This window comes from Martes martes (genome assembly GCF_963455335.1).
Source record: "Martes martes genome assembly, chromosome: 4".
In the NCBI taxonomy this organism is placed as follows: domain Eukaryota; kingdom Metazoa; phylum Chordata; class Mammalia; order Carnivora; family Mustelidae; genus Martes; species Martes martes.
Window position 1 is genome coordinate 64,674,011 of NC_137891.1, and position 16,207 is coordinate 64,690,217.

The 16,207-nt window shown below is 40.8% G+C and overlaps 1 pseudogene across 1 annotated transcript; it reads right to left on the reverse strand.

Moving 5' to 3' along the window:
• Positions 1 to 1,881: 1,881 nt before the first annotated feature.
• Positions 1,882 to 3,545, reverse strand: LOC308341604 (mRNA decay activator protein ZFP36L2-like; annotated as a pseudogene). Its single transcript has one exon. The product of its transcript is annotated as an mRNA decay activator protein ZFP36L2-like (transcript).
• Positions 3,546 to 16,207: the final 12,662 nt, after the last annotated feature.

Sequence of the window (16,207 nt, forward strand, 5' to 3'; positions counted from 1 at the left end):
TTGTTTTTTTGTTTTTGTTTTTTTGTTTTTTCCCAAAAATTTTATTGTGGGAAAACTACAAAACATTTACAGTACAATGTTTACAGTCACAATTTGTAGTGAACTGATTCCCCAAAATATAGTACAACTCAAGTTGACTTATCTTGTTACATTCAAAAACCTACTTCTGTCAAAGTAGTCCCGAGTACATACATACATAGTGCTCCAACTGTACCTACATACAAACTAAAGCTACTGCTCATTCATCCACTGTCCAGGAAAGCATTCCTGCCTTTCTACACATGCAAAAAAAAAAAAAAAAGTACAAGATTTGGAATTTTCTGTAATGAAAACAAGGCATATTCATGTACTACATACCATTCTTAGCACTAAGAGGTGGCCTCTTCACTTTAGATCTATATAAGAAAGTGGTAAATATCTTCTCCTTTTGTGCAGTTGAACCCATCCTACATTCAAATTCTCTCAAGCACTGATAGAAAAATACTTATTTGGTTGAGGAAGATTTAAGGCAAGTTCTGGCCCTTTCCAAAGGCACTGTGAAACTAACCCCCCCCACCCCATTATTGCTACATGTCTTTAAAGGCAGAGTATGTCACAGTAGAATTGGTGGGATAAACAAAAAACAAAATTTTTCTTCTTGCTAATTTAAAAAGCTGGAATGACAAAAAGCATGCCACATTTAAGCCTGCTTGCAAAGTATGTGGTCAACTTTTTTTTCTTTAAAGTTGGATGGGCTACAACCATTATACATTCTAAGAAAACTCATAAGATATTTCTCAAACTACTTCCACAGCACCAGGATAGATTTCTGTAAAGAAATCATGCAATCTTTCAAAATTTACGTAAACAAGGAAAGAAATTAATGAAATAAATATTACATACAATCTCTTAAATTGATTTTTTTACTCATTTACAATAAAATAACCAAGTGAAGTTACAAAAGGCATATATTACTGTGAAAAGAACATACACTCCACATTTTGCCGATTAATAATGACAATCATAATTTAACATAATAAAAGAATATATATCTATTGCTTTTCATCATACTTGATAAATACAGTATGAACAAAAATTTCAATGTATACTTTTCACAAAATAATAAATAAGTTAAATAGTTTTTCATATTGAGTTGTGGTACAGTGGTGCGAATCAACTCAAAACAGCTAAAAATTCAGCAGTTAATCCCCCAAATGATTACGAACTAAGCTCTGCCCCAGGCTTCCGGAAAGAGCAGACAAAATGGTTCTAAAATTAAACATCCACTAAGTGGTGGCAACAAAACCAGCAACCAGTAGGAAACTTTGGAATGCACGTTTGTTTTTTTTTTCCAGACATAAGAATTTTGTGTCAAACAAAAACCTATGGAGCAGAGGACTACAATCAAGGCACATTCCTGGTAGAATATTGGATTCCAGAAGCTTAGAGGTTTAGCAAGGTGGTGGCTGGCTGTTTATACTGGTCTGAAGACAAATGACAATTATGAACTTCTCTCACATAAGAGTTCCCACATCTGGACTGTAACTAATGCTTTTCAAGTGAAGATACGGAATGGTGGTTGGTAGCTGCTGGTGCTGGGTTGATTTTTTTTTTTTTCCCCTAAAGTCCCAAACTCTTAGGAGACCTAAAAAAGTTTTAAGTGTTTGGTTTTTTGTTCTGTTCGCATCACAACTGCCCTGTTGTGAGTATTTTGTTCATCAATACAAAAGTTCGTTGGCTTTTTTTTTTTTCTCAACAAGAATGAAACTTCATAATAATAATAAAAATAATAAAAACAAAAAACAAAAAGAGGAAACCGAAAGGGGAGGGGTGGGGCTCCTCCCGGCACACAAGTTCGACTCCAAGTGCTCGGTGCCGCCCGCAGTCTCTGTTCATGGCCTGTCACCCCCCCACTCCCGCGCCCCTCCCTGCCCGTAACAGGGCTCCAGGTGGCAGGGGCGCCCTACAACAACCCCCAGAACAGCCCTCCCCCTTCCTCCTCCTCCTCCTCGCTGGCTTCCTCTTGCCTCGGTCGTCAGAGATGGACAGGCGGCTGAAAATGGGCAGGCGGCGGCCAGAGTCGAGGCTGGGGGACTCGGAGCCGCTGAGACTGCCAGAGCTCAGTGAGCCGCTCAAGTAGCTGTCACGGTCCGACAGCGAGTCCGGGGTGCTAGGGGGCGCGTCGAAGACGGGCGAATCGGACAGGCGGCGCGGCAGCTGGAAGTAGAAGCGCGGCGAGGGCGGCGCGGTGGCACTGGCAGGGAGGGGCGCGCTGGGCGGCGCCGGGGGCTGCGCTGGGGGCACCAGACCCTCCTGCTGCTGCTGCTGCTGCTGCTGCTACTGCTGGCTGCGATAGTAGGCGGCGGCCGCGGCGGCCAAGGCGGCGAAGTTGTGGGTCTGGAAGGCAAGCGGCGTGATGAGGCTGCTCAGCTCCGGGCCAAACGCAAAGGCGTTGTTGGCGCACGAGGCCGACTAGCAGGCCGCGCACCGGGCGCCAGGCGCCAGCAGGTCCTCGGCGCCCCCTGTGCGGTACAGCAGCGCCGCCGCGGCCGCAGCCGCTGCCGAGGCACAGCGCGTCGGAGCGCCCGAGGGCGTGGAGGCTGCGGAGGCGGAAGAGCAGGACGAAGCGGAAGAGGAGCAGGACGAGGCTGAGGAGCAAGAGGGTGGCGGCGGCGGCGGCTTGCGAAACGTGGGGCTGTCGAGCAGCAGAGGCGACTCGAGGCCCCCCGGGGGCTGCTGGTGGCCCGACGGGAAGCCTGAGAAGCTGAAGCTGTGATGCAGCTTGGGCCGCGGCTCCCGGGGGAAGCCCAGGTGCAGCGCATCCCGCGCGCTTAAGGCGCGCAGGTACCCAGAGGCGCCCCCAGACGGCGCGGGCCGCCGCTCGTCTGCGTCTGCGTTGTGGATGAAGTGGCGGCGCGGGCCTTAGGGGCAGAAGCCGATGGTGTGGAAGGTGCGGCACAGCTCGGTCTTGTACTTGGGGTGCCGGGTCAGGCTGCGTAGCTCGTGGAAGCTGTGCGCGAACTGGCACTTCTCCCCGTACTTGCACGTGCCGCTCTCCTAGAAGGGCCGGCACAGCTCAGTCTTGCAGCGCGTCCAGTTGATCTGGGAGCCGCCGCCCCCGTTCTGCTGCTGCTGCTGCTGCCGCTGCCGCTGCCGCTGCCGGTGCAAGAGGTGCTGGCTGCGCTCGCCATTCTCGCTGAATGAGCGGTCCCGAAATTTGTTCTCCTTGTTAAGCAGGGCCGTGCCTCCGCCCCCTGACGGCTCCTTGAGGGTGCCGTAGGAGGCCGGGCAGCCCGCCGCCCCGCTGCCACAGCTGCTGCCGTTAGCCGCGCCCGGGAACTTGGGCGAGCAGCTGCCCGCCTAGGCGCGGGGTGGTCGAGCGCGTGCAGGTTGCTGGCCGAGTGCCGTCGGAGAAAGCCCGGCGTGAAGCCCGAGCTGGGGGCGGCGGCCACGGGCGTCCCCACCGCCTTCTTGTCCAGCATGTTCAGATTGAGGTTGGCCAGGGATTTCTCCGTCTTGCACAAGAAGTCGACATCGTAGAAGGCGGACAGAAGTGTGGTCGACATGTTTCTGGATCCTGTAAGGGTCGGAGTTGCAGGCAGGGAGGTCCGGAGGCGCCCTCGGGGTGGCAAGGCCCGACTCGAGCCTCGACGAATAACGGGTGACCGGCGGGGGAGGGACCGAAAGTTTGCCAGGGGACAAGACAAGAGGGAAAGGGAAGCAGTGCGGCCTGGTTTGAGGGTCCCCGGGAGTGCGGAGTGGGGGGAAAGAGGACAGAGAAAAAAGAGCACTCCTCCGCGCCTCGGGGGTGCCCGGCCCGCCCCCCTCACCCACCCCTGCACGTAGCCAGCCACAGCTCGCAGACTGCTGGACCACAACACGTTATTTTCATTTGTCATTTCATTTGTTTTCATTAACTTTAATCTAAATAAATGAGTTGGTGCCTAAAAATAAATGTCACACCACAAGGAAAACTGGTGTGAAACTTACCAGAGCTGCAGTTATGTGAAGCTCTTAGTATTTGGTTTAGAAGTTGGAAGCAAGGTAATATGGAAGGTAGAAATTCATTTAATTGGTATTTATTGAGAACTAAGTATGTGTTGGACACTGTACTAAGCTTTGACATCAGCAGTAAATAAGGAAGATATAGTTCCTGCTCTCATGGATCATAAATAATATATATATTCAATAGACCTATTTTCCCTTTTTTTAGAATGAAGAGTAGGGCAAATGACGGAATGAGGGTTTAAAACTAAGTCATACAGAGTACTCTACCACAGTTTTCTAGTTAAAGTATAAATGAATAACCTTAAGCAACCAAAATAGAAATCTGAACTTTAAAAGTGATGATTTGACTCCAATTTTAACCAAAATTGTGAGTCAGAATAATCCCATAGGATATTTTCAATAATTAATGACTCTGATGCTCATTAGGGTATCTTCCTTTTCCTTCTCCCCCTACTACCATTTCCCCTGATTAAAAAGAAAGCAAAACAAAACCAAAAATCTCTCAACAAATATTAGTAGTCAACATCTTAATTATTGGCTTGATTTTAAGCTTTCAAAAACTCAGTGATGTAGGATTATAAATCTCAGACCCCATAGTCCTGAGCAGTTACCAGTTTGCATCACTAAAGACTCATTATTGCCTCAGCAAGTGTCCATCCAAGTCATTCAGCACCAGGCCAATGGTAAAGAATCTGTCTTAATTCCAGCTCTGATTTCCAGCAGATTCATTACTGCTCACAAAGAAGTTTCCTGCAACCCATTAAAACCCCAGAAGTATAGGCTCATGCATGGAGTGTTCCTTCCTGCTGTTAATCTCAGTACCAGAAAAGACATGTTTTCAGCAGTGGAATATCAAGCAGGAGATTTCTGGAGAATAAGTCTAATATTACTCCATATTTATCACTCCTTCCCTGGAATTGAAAATGTCTGGATTCCTGGGGGAAGACACTGTTACTCAGAACTTTGAAACTCAGGTCAGGGTCAACCAGATATGGACCACATCATGCCCAAACAAAAAGAATATTAAGCCCTAAAGTCAAATCTCATACCGTGCTCATATTTAATATCACTTCACTTAAAGTGGAGCACAGATTTATACCTTTGAGCTGTCCCCCAACTCCACTTCATATTCTTTTTTTTTTAATCTTTTTAATTTTTTTAAAAGATTTTATTTTATTTATTTGACAGAGAGAGAGATAGAATCACAAGTAGGCAGAGCAGCAGGCAGAGAGAGAGGGAGAAGCAGGCTCCCCGCTGAGCAGAGAGCCCGATGTGGGGCTCGATCCCAGGACCCTGAGATCATGACCTGAGCCGAAGGCAGAGGCTTAACCCACTGAGCCACCCAGGTGCCCCTCCACTTCATATTCTTACATAGTTTGTATACTCTGCTTCCTCAACCAAAGTCTCTCCCCATGCTTGGCCCACCAGCTATTACTCTATGTAATTAGTAGATATACGCTTGCCCTCCACTTCCACCTTAAATGCTCCCAATTTAGATGGTATTGCAATCCCAAAGAGCAAATGTGAGCACCCTGAGATATTGGGCCACAAGTAGTTTCACTGGGAGAAGGACGCTTCTGATCCCCTGTACTCCTGGAAAATGAAGCAGCAGTTACATTCACCTAGAAGCCACACAAGTTCAACTGCCTGCTAGACACTTCAGTCTTGCACACTGACTGACTCACAGGAATACTTAAGTGTCTGGGCAGCTTTATGCCTGTTTTGGTAGAATGATTGTTGGATTCAGTTTCAGGATAACACATTTATTATGAAATAAAATGGAAATCTTGTCATACTAGTAAATTTATAAAACTAGGATAGATTTTTCTAAAGTCATATTCACTTTTATTATAATAATCTATCCTCATATTTAAAAATAATGTCAATTATTATTAAAATATGATGTGATTCTATAGCTTATTGACACAGAAAAGTAAGCCCTCAGACAACTTAAGGCCCTCATACAGTAGTCATTTCAAGTCAACCAGGTGAGTTGAAGCTTACAGGTTTCTGTGACTCTTGAAATGAATTCATCAAGAAATTTACATTTCATTCTCTCGGTTTCCTTATTGTAATTTTGGCATAGAAATCAAACAATTTGGTTATCAAAACAAAGGCCATCTAGAAGCCCCAGAATATGCTGATCTCAATTTTTTGAGGTAATTACCTAAACAAAACATTTAAAACCCTTTTTGAGACTTCTGGACTCATTGAAAACATAGATCCTTGCAAATTTTGAGAACCTTTCCATAGTTTATTTCTGCACAATCAAGAGCTCCATCTATCCTTGTCAGGATTGAGAGATTCCCATAATATGCCAGAATGATCCACAATCTTGATTAGATGCATATTCTATTCTTACATCTTTTACAATTACCAGCTGTAAACTTTACTGAAAGGTCTTTCTTCTGGCAGGATATGCTAATATTTAAAAGATTACATAAAATACTGCCCCCTCTTTCTGATATTTAGCAATCTTACTCCCACCATCTATGTTAATCTGTGTTACTTTATAATTATAATTAAAATATAATAAAATCCAGTCAAAAATTAACACTAAATAAATCAAAATCCCAGCAAGGTTTTCAAAATGGAAGTTGATAATCTGACTATAAAATTTGTATGATATGCAAAAGGCCAAGAAATGACATTCTTAGAGAAGAATTAAATAAGAGAAAGTATTATACAGATACCAAACCTTAATATAAAGCTATAAGAAGACAGTAAGAGTGAAACAAGAATAGAAAATAAACCAATAGAAAAGATGTGTCCAAAAACAGACCCATGCATAAGAGGACACATCATCTATGACAAAGGAAGTACTAAAGATTAGTGATAAAAATTAGTGATGGTGCTAGGTCAATTGCACAACCATATGTAAAAGGTAAATCTTGAGATCTGTCTTATACCATCTACAAAAATCTATTCCTGAAAGAATTAGCCTGGAATTGTAAAAAATAAATGTTTCATAAGATAAATTATTTTTATGACATTGAGGTAGGAGAGGTAGGAAATGATTTCTTCTTTTTTTTTTTTTTTTAAGATTTATCTACTTATTTGAAAAAAGGGAGGGGCAGAGGGAGAGAAGCAGACTCCCTAATAAGCGTGTGGAACCCACACAGGGCTCGATCCCATGACCCCGAGATCATGACCTGAGCCAAAACTCAGAGTTGGATGCTTTTTTAAAAAAAGAGATTTTATTTATTTTGAGAGAGAGAGAGAGGCATGAGGTGAGAGAGAGAGAGTGAGAGAGGCATGAGTGAGAGAGAGAATCTCAAGCAGATCTAAAGTCTGAGTGCTGAGTGCAGAGCCCAATGCAGGGCTTGATCTCACAACCCTGAGACCATGACCTAAACTGAATTCAAGAGTTGGATACTCAAATAATTTAACCACCCAGGCACCCTAGAAATGACTTCTTGAACAGATTATAAAAAGCAATAGCTATAAAGGAGGCGATTGATAGACTAGACTACATTCAAATCAAGGATTTTTTAATCAAAGACACCATGGTGAGAGTGAAGAGGCAAGTAACAGTGTGAGTAAATATATGCAACACATATAACTGACAAAGGTCTCACATTCAGAATATGTAAAAACCTCCTAAAACTTAATAAGAAAAAGTCAAATGATCCAAGAGAAAAATGAATAGAAGATCTGAAAGGGTAATTTGAAAAAGAAAGTATGTAAGTGATATTTACTTTCATTAATAAATATATCAGAGCAAATGAAAATCACAATAATGAGGCACCACCACACACACAACACTAGCTAAAATTGAAAAGAGTGACAACCCCTCAGTGTTCACATGGATGCAGAGTGACAACTCATTTGCTACATGAGGAAGTGCACTGAGTTTGGTGGTGTATACTAGATCTAAAAATTAGCATACCCTGGGATAGCTGGGAAGATGACAAGAGTAGGAGGACCCTAAGCACACCTAAATCCATAGATAATACTAAATAACACTTGCATCAATGTAAATAGCCCAGAAAATGATTCCAAGACTGGCAAAACAAATCCCACTAAACTAAGTGTAGAAGAGAGGCCACATGGAAGAGCATAGGAAGGACAGAGACACGGTTCCTAAACAGTCCCTTGGGCTTATCTGCAGCTGGAAGGGATGTCACAGGTAAAGAGAGGAGAGAGAAACAGGCCCTCACACTGGGGAACCTGAAAGGGCAAGACAAATCACCATAATATTTGGCTTTGAAAACCAGAGGGGCCAAATTTTATAAGTACTTATAATCAGTGGGACATTAACCTGGGATTTTAAAAAATCAGTGGGCTTGGCTCTGGGAGAGATGGGAGGTCCATAGCAAAGAATCTCTACCCTTAAAGAGACAACACAACAAATAGTCCCACAAGATACAGCATAGAAGTAGCAGCTTGAAAAATGTGTGAGGCATATGGGTGAGAGAGTTGTTCACTCATCTCAGAGCATGTCCTAGAGGGATTAGGTCACTGGCAGAATCCTACAAGAACAATGGCAGGCACCATTTCAGTCCCCATGTCTCCCAGCATAAACACACAGCCACCTCACTACCTAACTTGATTAACAGTGTGCCCCACTCCCTCCATCCAGGTGGGCCTCTGTCCCAGCACTGCAGATACCCTCCCCTAGAAGACATGTGTGAAGACCTTGCAAATCAGCATGCATCCTGCTTCCATGCACACTGCAGATCCGTCTCCTTTGGTTGGTCTTGGCCAGAGACCAACCAAAGCAGTATCACAAAACTGGCAATGTGCAAGCAGCCTTGACAAGAGCCAGCACCACTCCATACTGAGTCCTGCCCAAGGGAGAGTGAAAGATAACTACACACAACAGTAAGAACACCCAACTCAGAAGTGGGCTGGTAGCAAACAGCTGGTCTGAATGTAGCCCCACCCACCAATGAAAGCTTTTCAGGGGAAAATACCCTGCAATTTTGTGCTATTACATCTCTGACAAACAACTGGACTGACTCAACTTCAACCCAAGGTGGCCCCAGACTAGCCTACTAACACCACAGAGACTGAAACCTGCCCACAACAAACAAAGAGAGCCATTACAGACAACTGGACTAAAGGAAAAATAGCTCAGCCATAACATCAGGGTACATGCAACACACATAGGAAACACGCCTCAAGTGCCAGGTTCTGGTGAAGAAGGGACAGGACACTGCAGGGCACCATAGGACCTCTTCTTCATAAGGACACTATTTTCAAGAGAAGGAGACATAGCTAACTTTCTTAATACCTAGAAACATACATAGAGAGTTAGACAAAATGAGGAGAGAGAAAATATATCAATGAGGACAAAATCACAGCAAGAGAGCTAAATGAAATAGGGATGAGTAATATACCTGATAGAAAATGTAAAGTAATGATCATGAAGATACTGGGTTTGAGAAGAGAGTGGAGGACATCAGCAAGACCCTCACCAAACAGATAAAGAAGAACTAATCACAGATGAAGAGCACAATAAATGGAGTTCAAAGTACACTAGATAGGATAAATACCAGACTAGAGGAAGCAGAAGAATGAATTAATGGCCTCAGGACAGAGTGAAGGAAATTAAGCAAGCTGAGGTGGAAAAAAAAAAAAAAAGAAAGAAAGAAAAGAAAAGAAAATAGGCAAAGTGAGAATAGACTTAGGGAATCCAGTGACACCAGGAAGCATAATGACATTGACATTATAGAGATCCCAGAAGGAGAAGAGAGAGAAAAGGGGGCAGAAAATTTATTTGAGGAAATAATAGCTGAAAACTTCCTGAATACGGGGAAGGAAATAGAAATCCAGACTGAGAAGGCACAGAGACGGCTCAATAAAATCAACCAAAAGAGGTCCACACCAAGACACACAGTAATTATAACTGCTAAAAGGTAGTAGTAAAGAGAGAATTTTTTAAAGCAGCAAGAGAAAACAGTCCCATACAATGGAAACCCTGTTAGGTTGTCAGCCTGATTTTTTGTAAAGAATTTATTTATTTATTTGAGAGAGATACAGACAGTGAGAGGGAGCAGGAGTGGGGAGGAGAGAGAGAAGCGGGCTCCTGCTGAGCAGGGAACATGATGCAGGGTTCCATCCCAGGACCCTGGGATCATGACCTTAGCTGAAGGCAGATGCTTAATGACTGAGCCACCCAGGTGCCCCTGTAAGCCTGATTTTTCAGCAGAAAATTTGCAAGCCAGAAATGAGTGGCACGATATATTCAAAATTCTGGGGAAAAAAAAAAAAAAACACAACAAACACCTTGCAACTTAAAATAGTGTATCCAGCAAAGCTATCATTCAGAATAGAAGGAGAAATGAAGAATTTCCCAGATAAAAATTGAATGAGTTCGGGGCGCCTGAGTGGCTCAGTGGGTTAGGCCTCTGCCTTCGGCTCAGGTCATGGTCTCAGGATCCTGGGATCAAGCCCCACATTGGGCTCTCTGCTTGGCGGGGGCCTGCTTCCTGCCCCCCGCCCCACCTACCTCTCTGCCTGCTTGTGATCTCTCTCTCTCTCTCCGTCAGGTAAATAAATAGAATCCTTAAAAAAAAAAAAAAATGAATGAGTTCATGACACTAAAACAATCCAACAAGAATTGTTGAAGGTGACTCTTCTAGTGGGAAGGAAAGGTCATAAGTTAAGAAAAGCAGGAAGCACAAAAGCAGTAAAAGTAAGCATATTTGTAAAAATTAATCAAAGGACTCACAAAAGAAAAGGATGTAAAGTATGGCATTAAATACCTAAAACATAACAGGGAGATGAGGCAAAAATGGGTTCAAACTTAAGCAAACATCAACTTAATATAGACTGCTATATGTAGATGTTATATACGAACCTCTTGGTAACGCAAAATCAAAGAACAATAATAGATATACAAAAAGTAAGGAGAGAATAATACAAGTAAATCACTAAAGAGAGGCAAATTATTGTGAGAGAAGAGAACAAGGAAGAAAGGAACAAAGAAGATCGATAAAAACAACCATAAAACAAGCAACAAAATGGCAGTAAGTACATACCTATGAATAATTATTTTGAATGTAAATAAACTAAATGCATCAATCAAAAGACATAGGGTGATGGAATAGATAACAAAGAAAAAAATACTTACATGCTGCCTACAAGAGATTCATTTCACATACCTAAAGATACACACAAATTGAAAGTAAAGGATGGACAAATATTCATCATGCAAATAAGTGTGAAAAGAAAGCCACAGTAGAAAATCTTATACTGAATGAAACAACTTTAAAACAAAGATAATAATAAGAGAAAAAATAGGGCACTCCTTGATAATATAGAGGAAAACCCAACAAGAAGGTATAGCAAATGTAAATATTTATGCACTCAACACAAGAATAAACAAATGCATAATATGGTTAATAACAAACATAAAGGTAGTAATCGATAATAAAACGATTATAGTAGAGGGATTTAACACCCCACTTACATCTTTGGAGAGATCATCCAAACAGAAATTCAACATGGAAATAGGGAACTGAATCACACTTTGGACCAGTGGATTTAACAGATACACTTAGAACATTTCGAGCTAAAACAGCAGAATATACATTCTTTTCAAATGCACATAGAATATTCTCCAGAATATATCACATATTAGCCCACAAAATAGGTCTCAACAAATTCAAAAATATCAGTCATACCATGCATATTTTCTGAACATAATGCTATGAAACTAGAAATCAACCACAAGAAAAAAATCTAGAAAGAGCACAGACATATCAAGGTTAAGCCACATGCTATAAAACAATGAATGAACCAACCAAGAAATCAAAGAGGAAATAAAAAATTACATGGAGACAAAGAAAATGAAAACACAATGGTCCAAAATCTTTAGGATGCAGCAAAAGATGTTCTGAGAGGAAAGTTTATAGCAATACAGGCATACCTCAAGAAGCAAGAAAAATCTCAAATAAACAACCTACTCTTACAATCTAGAAAAAGGAGAACAAAATTGAAAATAAGTAGAAGAAAAGAAACTGTCAAGATTAGACGAGAAATAAATAAAATAGAAACTGAAAACAAACAAACAAACAAACAAAACAATAGCACAGATCAATGAAACCAGGAGCTGGTTCTTTGAAAAGTTCAACAAAATTGATAAAACTTTAGCCAGATTCATCACAAAAAAAAAAAAGAAAAAAAGAAAGAAAGAGAGACAGATAGAGATACAAAGAGATGAGAAAGAGAGAGAGAGAAAATCAGAATGAAAGAGAAGAAATAACAACCAACACCACAGAAATACAAAGGATTATAAGAGAATATTATGAAAAATTACATGCCTAGACATTGGACAACCTAGAAGAAGTGGGTAAATTTCTAGAAACATACAACCTCCCTAAACTGAATCAGGAAGAGATAGAAAATTGGAATATATCAATTTCCAGCAATGAAAGGATAAGTAATTAAAAACTCCCAAGAAACAAAAGTTCAGAACCAGAGGGATTCATAAGTGAATTCTATGAAGTATTTCAATACTTGCAAATCAAACATGATACATCACATCAATAAGAGAAAGAACACAAATCATACGATCAATTTAATAGATGCAGAAAAAAATTTTGAAAAAATACATCCAATCATGATAGAAAGCTTGTAGGTTTAGAGAAAACATATCTCAAAAAAGTCTTTAAATGAGGGGCACCTGGGTGGCTCAGTGGGTTAAAGCCTCTGCCTCGGGTCATGATCCCAGGGTCCTGGGATTGAGCCCCGCATTGGGCTCTCTGCTCAGCGGAGAGCCTGCTTCTCCCTCTCTCTCTGCTTGCCTCTCTGCCTACTTGTGATCTCTGTCTCTCAAATAAATAAATAAAATCTTAAAAAAAAAAAAGTCTATAAATGAAAAAAACATCCCTTACCTCATACTCAATGGTGAAAAACAGAAAGATTTCCCTCTAAGGTCAGGAATAACAGAAGTATGTGCATTCTCACCACTCATTCAACCTAGTACTGGAAGTTATACCCAAGCAGTCAGACAACAAAAAGAAATAAGAAGTGTATAATTGGTGAGGAAGAAATAGAACTTCCACCATTTAACAGAGGACATGATACTATATACAGAAAACCCTAAAGATGTCACAAAAAAACTATTAGAACAGATAAATGAATTCAGTAAAGTTGCAGGATAAAAAAATCAATATATAGATATCCACTGCATTTCTATACACTGGTGATGGATCAAAAGAGAAATTAAGAAAATAATCCTATTTACAATTGTCCCAAATTAATAAAATACCTAGGAATAAACTTAACCAAGGAGTTCAAAGACCTGTACTGAGAACTATAAAACACTGATGAAGGGCGCCTGGCTGGCTCAGGGGGTTGAAGCCTCTGCCTTCGGCTCGGGTCATGATCCCAGGGTCCTGGGATCGAGTCCTGCATTGGGCTCTCTGCTTGGTGGGGAGCCTGCTTCCTCCTCTCTCTGCCTGCCTCTCTGCCTACTTGTGATCTCTGTCTGTCAAATAAGTAAATTTAAACAAATAAATAAAATAAAATAAAATAAAACACTGATGAGAGAAATTAAAGAAAACAGAAACAAATGGAAGTCATTCCATGCTTATGGATTGGAAGAACAAATATTGTTAAAATGTCCATACCACCCAAAGCAATATAGAGATTTAATGCAATTCCTATCACAATGCCAACAACATTTTTCACAGAACTAGAACAAACAAACCTAAAGTTTGTTTGGAATTCCTACAGACCCCAAATAATCAAAGCAATCATGAAAAAAAATAAATAAAACAAAGCTGGAGATAACACATTTCCAGTTTCAAGCTATATTACAAAGCTATAGTCATCAAAATAGTATGGTACTGGCACAAAAACAGAGAGGATCAATAGAACAGAATGGAAAGCCTAGAAATAAATCTATAATTATATGGTAAATTAATTTATGACAAAAGAGGCAACAATATGCAATGGAAAAAGATAGCCTCTTCAACAAATGGTTTTTGGAAAACTGGACAGCTACATTCAAAAGAATGAAACTGGACCACTTTCTTACACCATACACAAAAATAAACTCAAAATGGAGTAAAGACCTATTCGTGAGATCTGAAACCATAAAAACCCTAGAAGAGAGCACAGGCAATAATTTCTCTGATATTGGCCATTGCAACTTTTTTTTCTAGATATGTCACCTGAGGCAAGGGAATCAAAAGCAAAATAAAGTATTGGGACTACATTAAAAAAAAAAAAACCACCCTGCTACACAGCAAAGGAAATAATACAACTAAAAGATAACCTACTGAATAGGTAAAGATATTTGCAAATGACATATCTGATAAAGGCTTAGTATCCAAAATATACAAAGAACTATACAACTCAACACCAAATAATCCAACTTAAAATGGGCAGAAGACAGGAACAGCCATTTCTCCAAAGACGACATCCAAAGGGCTAACAGATACATGACAAGATGCTCAACATCATTCATCATCAAGAAAATGCAAATCAAAATCACAATTACACCTCACACCTGTCAGGATGGCTAACATCAAAAAATAAGAAACAGTGTTGGCAGGGATATGGAGAGAAAAGTACTCTCACCTACTGTTAGGAGGAATGTAAACTGGTATAGCCACTGTGGAAGACAATATGAAGGTTCCTTAAAAAATTAAAAATAGAACTACCTTTGATCCATAATTCCACTTCTGATATTTGTCCAAAGAATATGAAAACCCTAACTTGAAAGGATCTATGCACCCCTATGTTTATTGGAAAATTATTTACAATTGCAAAATTATGGAAGTGTGCCTTGGTATATGAATGAATAAAGAAGGTGTGGTTTATACATATAATTGCATATCATTCAGGGATAAAAAAGAATGAAATATTTCCATTTGTAACAACATAGACGGATCTAGAGTATATAATGCTAAGTAAAATAAGTCAGCCAGAAAAAGATAAATACCATATGATTTCACTGGTATATGATAATTTAAGAAACCATATAAATGAACAAAGGAGAAAAAAGAGACAAAAAAAATACTCTTGGGCACCTGGGTGGCTCAGTTGGTTAAATGTCTCCCTTTGACTCGGGTCATGATCTCCACATTGTGCTCCTTGCTCGGCAGGGAGCCTGCTTCTCCTTCTCCCTTCTGCCTCTGCCTGCTGCTCCCCCGTCTTGTGCTCTCTGTCAAATAAACAAAATCTTTAAGAACAAACAAACAAAAAACCAGACTCAACTATAGAGAATAAATAGATGGTTATTGTAGGGTAGTTGGCTGTTGGGATGGGTGAAATAAGTGATGGGGATGAAAAGTACATCTATTTTGATGAGCACTGAGTAATATATGGAATTGTCAAATCACTAATTATACACGTAAAATGAATATAACACTGTGTATTAACTGCACTGCAATTAAAACTTAAAGAAAATTATTATATCTTAGTATTCAGTTATTCCACCCTTTTGGTAATGGAAAACCAGGCATAGGTACCTCAAAAGTACACATGTACAAGAATGTGTGTGTTCTTATTTGTCTTAGAGAAAAAATACCTTGAAAACTGAATGAGGCTTCTGTTTTCCAACTTGGAAGTCATCACTTCCAAGAAGAATAAAGCTGAATAAATAAAACACCAATGACTTTTTCTTAGATTCATCCAAGAGTTGTGTCATAAGGTTGGCCAATGCCTCCCAAATTGGTGGCAGTGAATATAGAGAATCACAGCTTACTGGGAACAGAAGCCCTGGAGAAGCTAGCTGCTGGAGTCAACCAAGGTAGGAAAAGTTAAATTATAATCAACAAATTCCTGGAAGATCAATATGCACAATGATGGAAAGTTAAAAATTAGGACTGGGAGTCTTAGGGGCCCCACACTTCCATGAGTTACCTCTATGAATCCCATCAGGAGCTCTGACTGAAGATCAGGGAGCTTCCTTTGGGGAAAGGAGAATTAATCATTCTGAAATATGCCAAGAGCATTTTGTACTTCTTAACACAAGCCTACTGTCAAAGGAAACTATTTCACCAGAACCTAACCACTTTGGGTTTTACCAGAGACTTGACAATACTGGGGGAAGAGAATTATTGAACTCCAGTCTCCTCTAGTCCTCCTGTCTCACCTAAGCAGAGATGGGAAGTAGCTGAGAAGCACTTGTGAAGGTCAAAGCCCAGTGGCATAGGATCACTAAAAGATTGAGACCTAATCATGAGACTATAAAACACTTCTCCTCATCCCACTCCTTACCACCACCTCAGTAATGCTCCTGCACAAAAGATTACAAAGG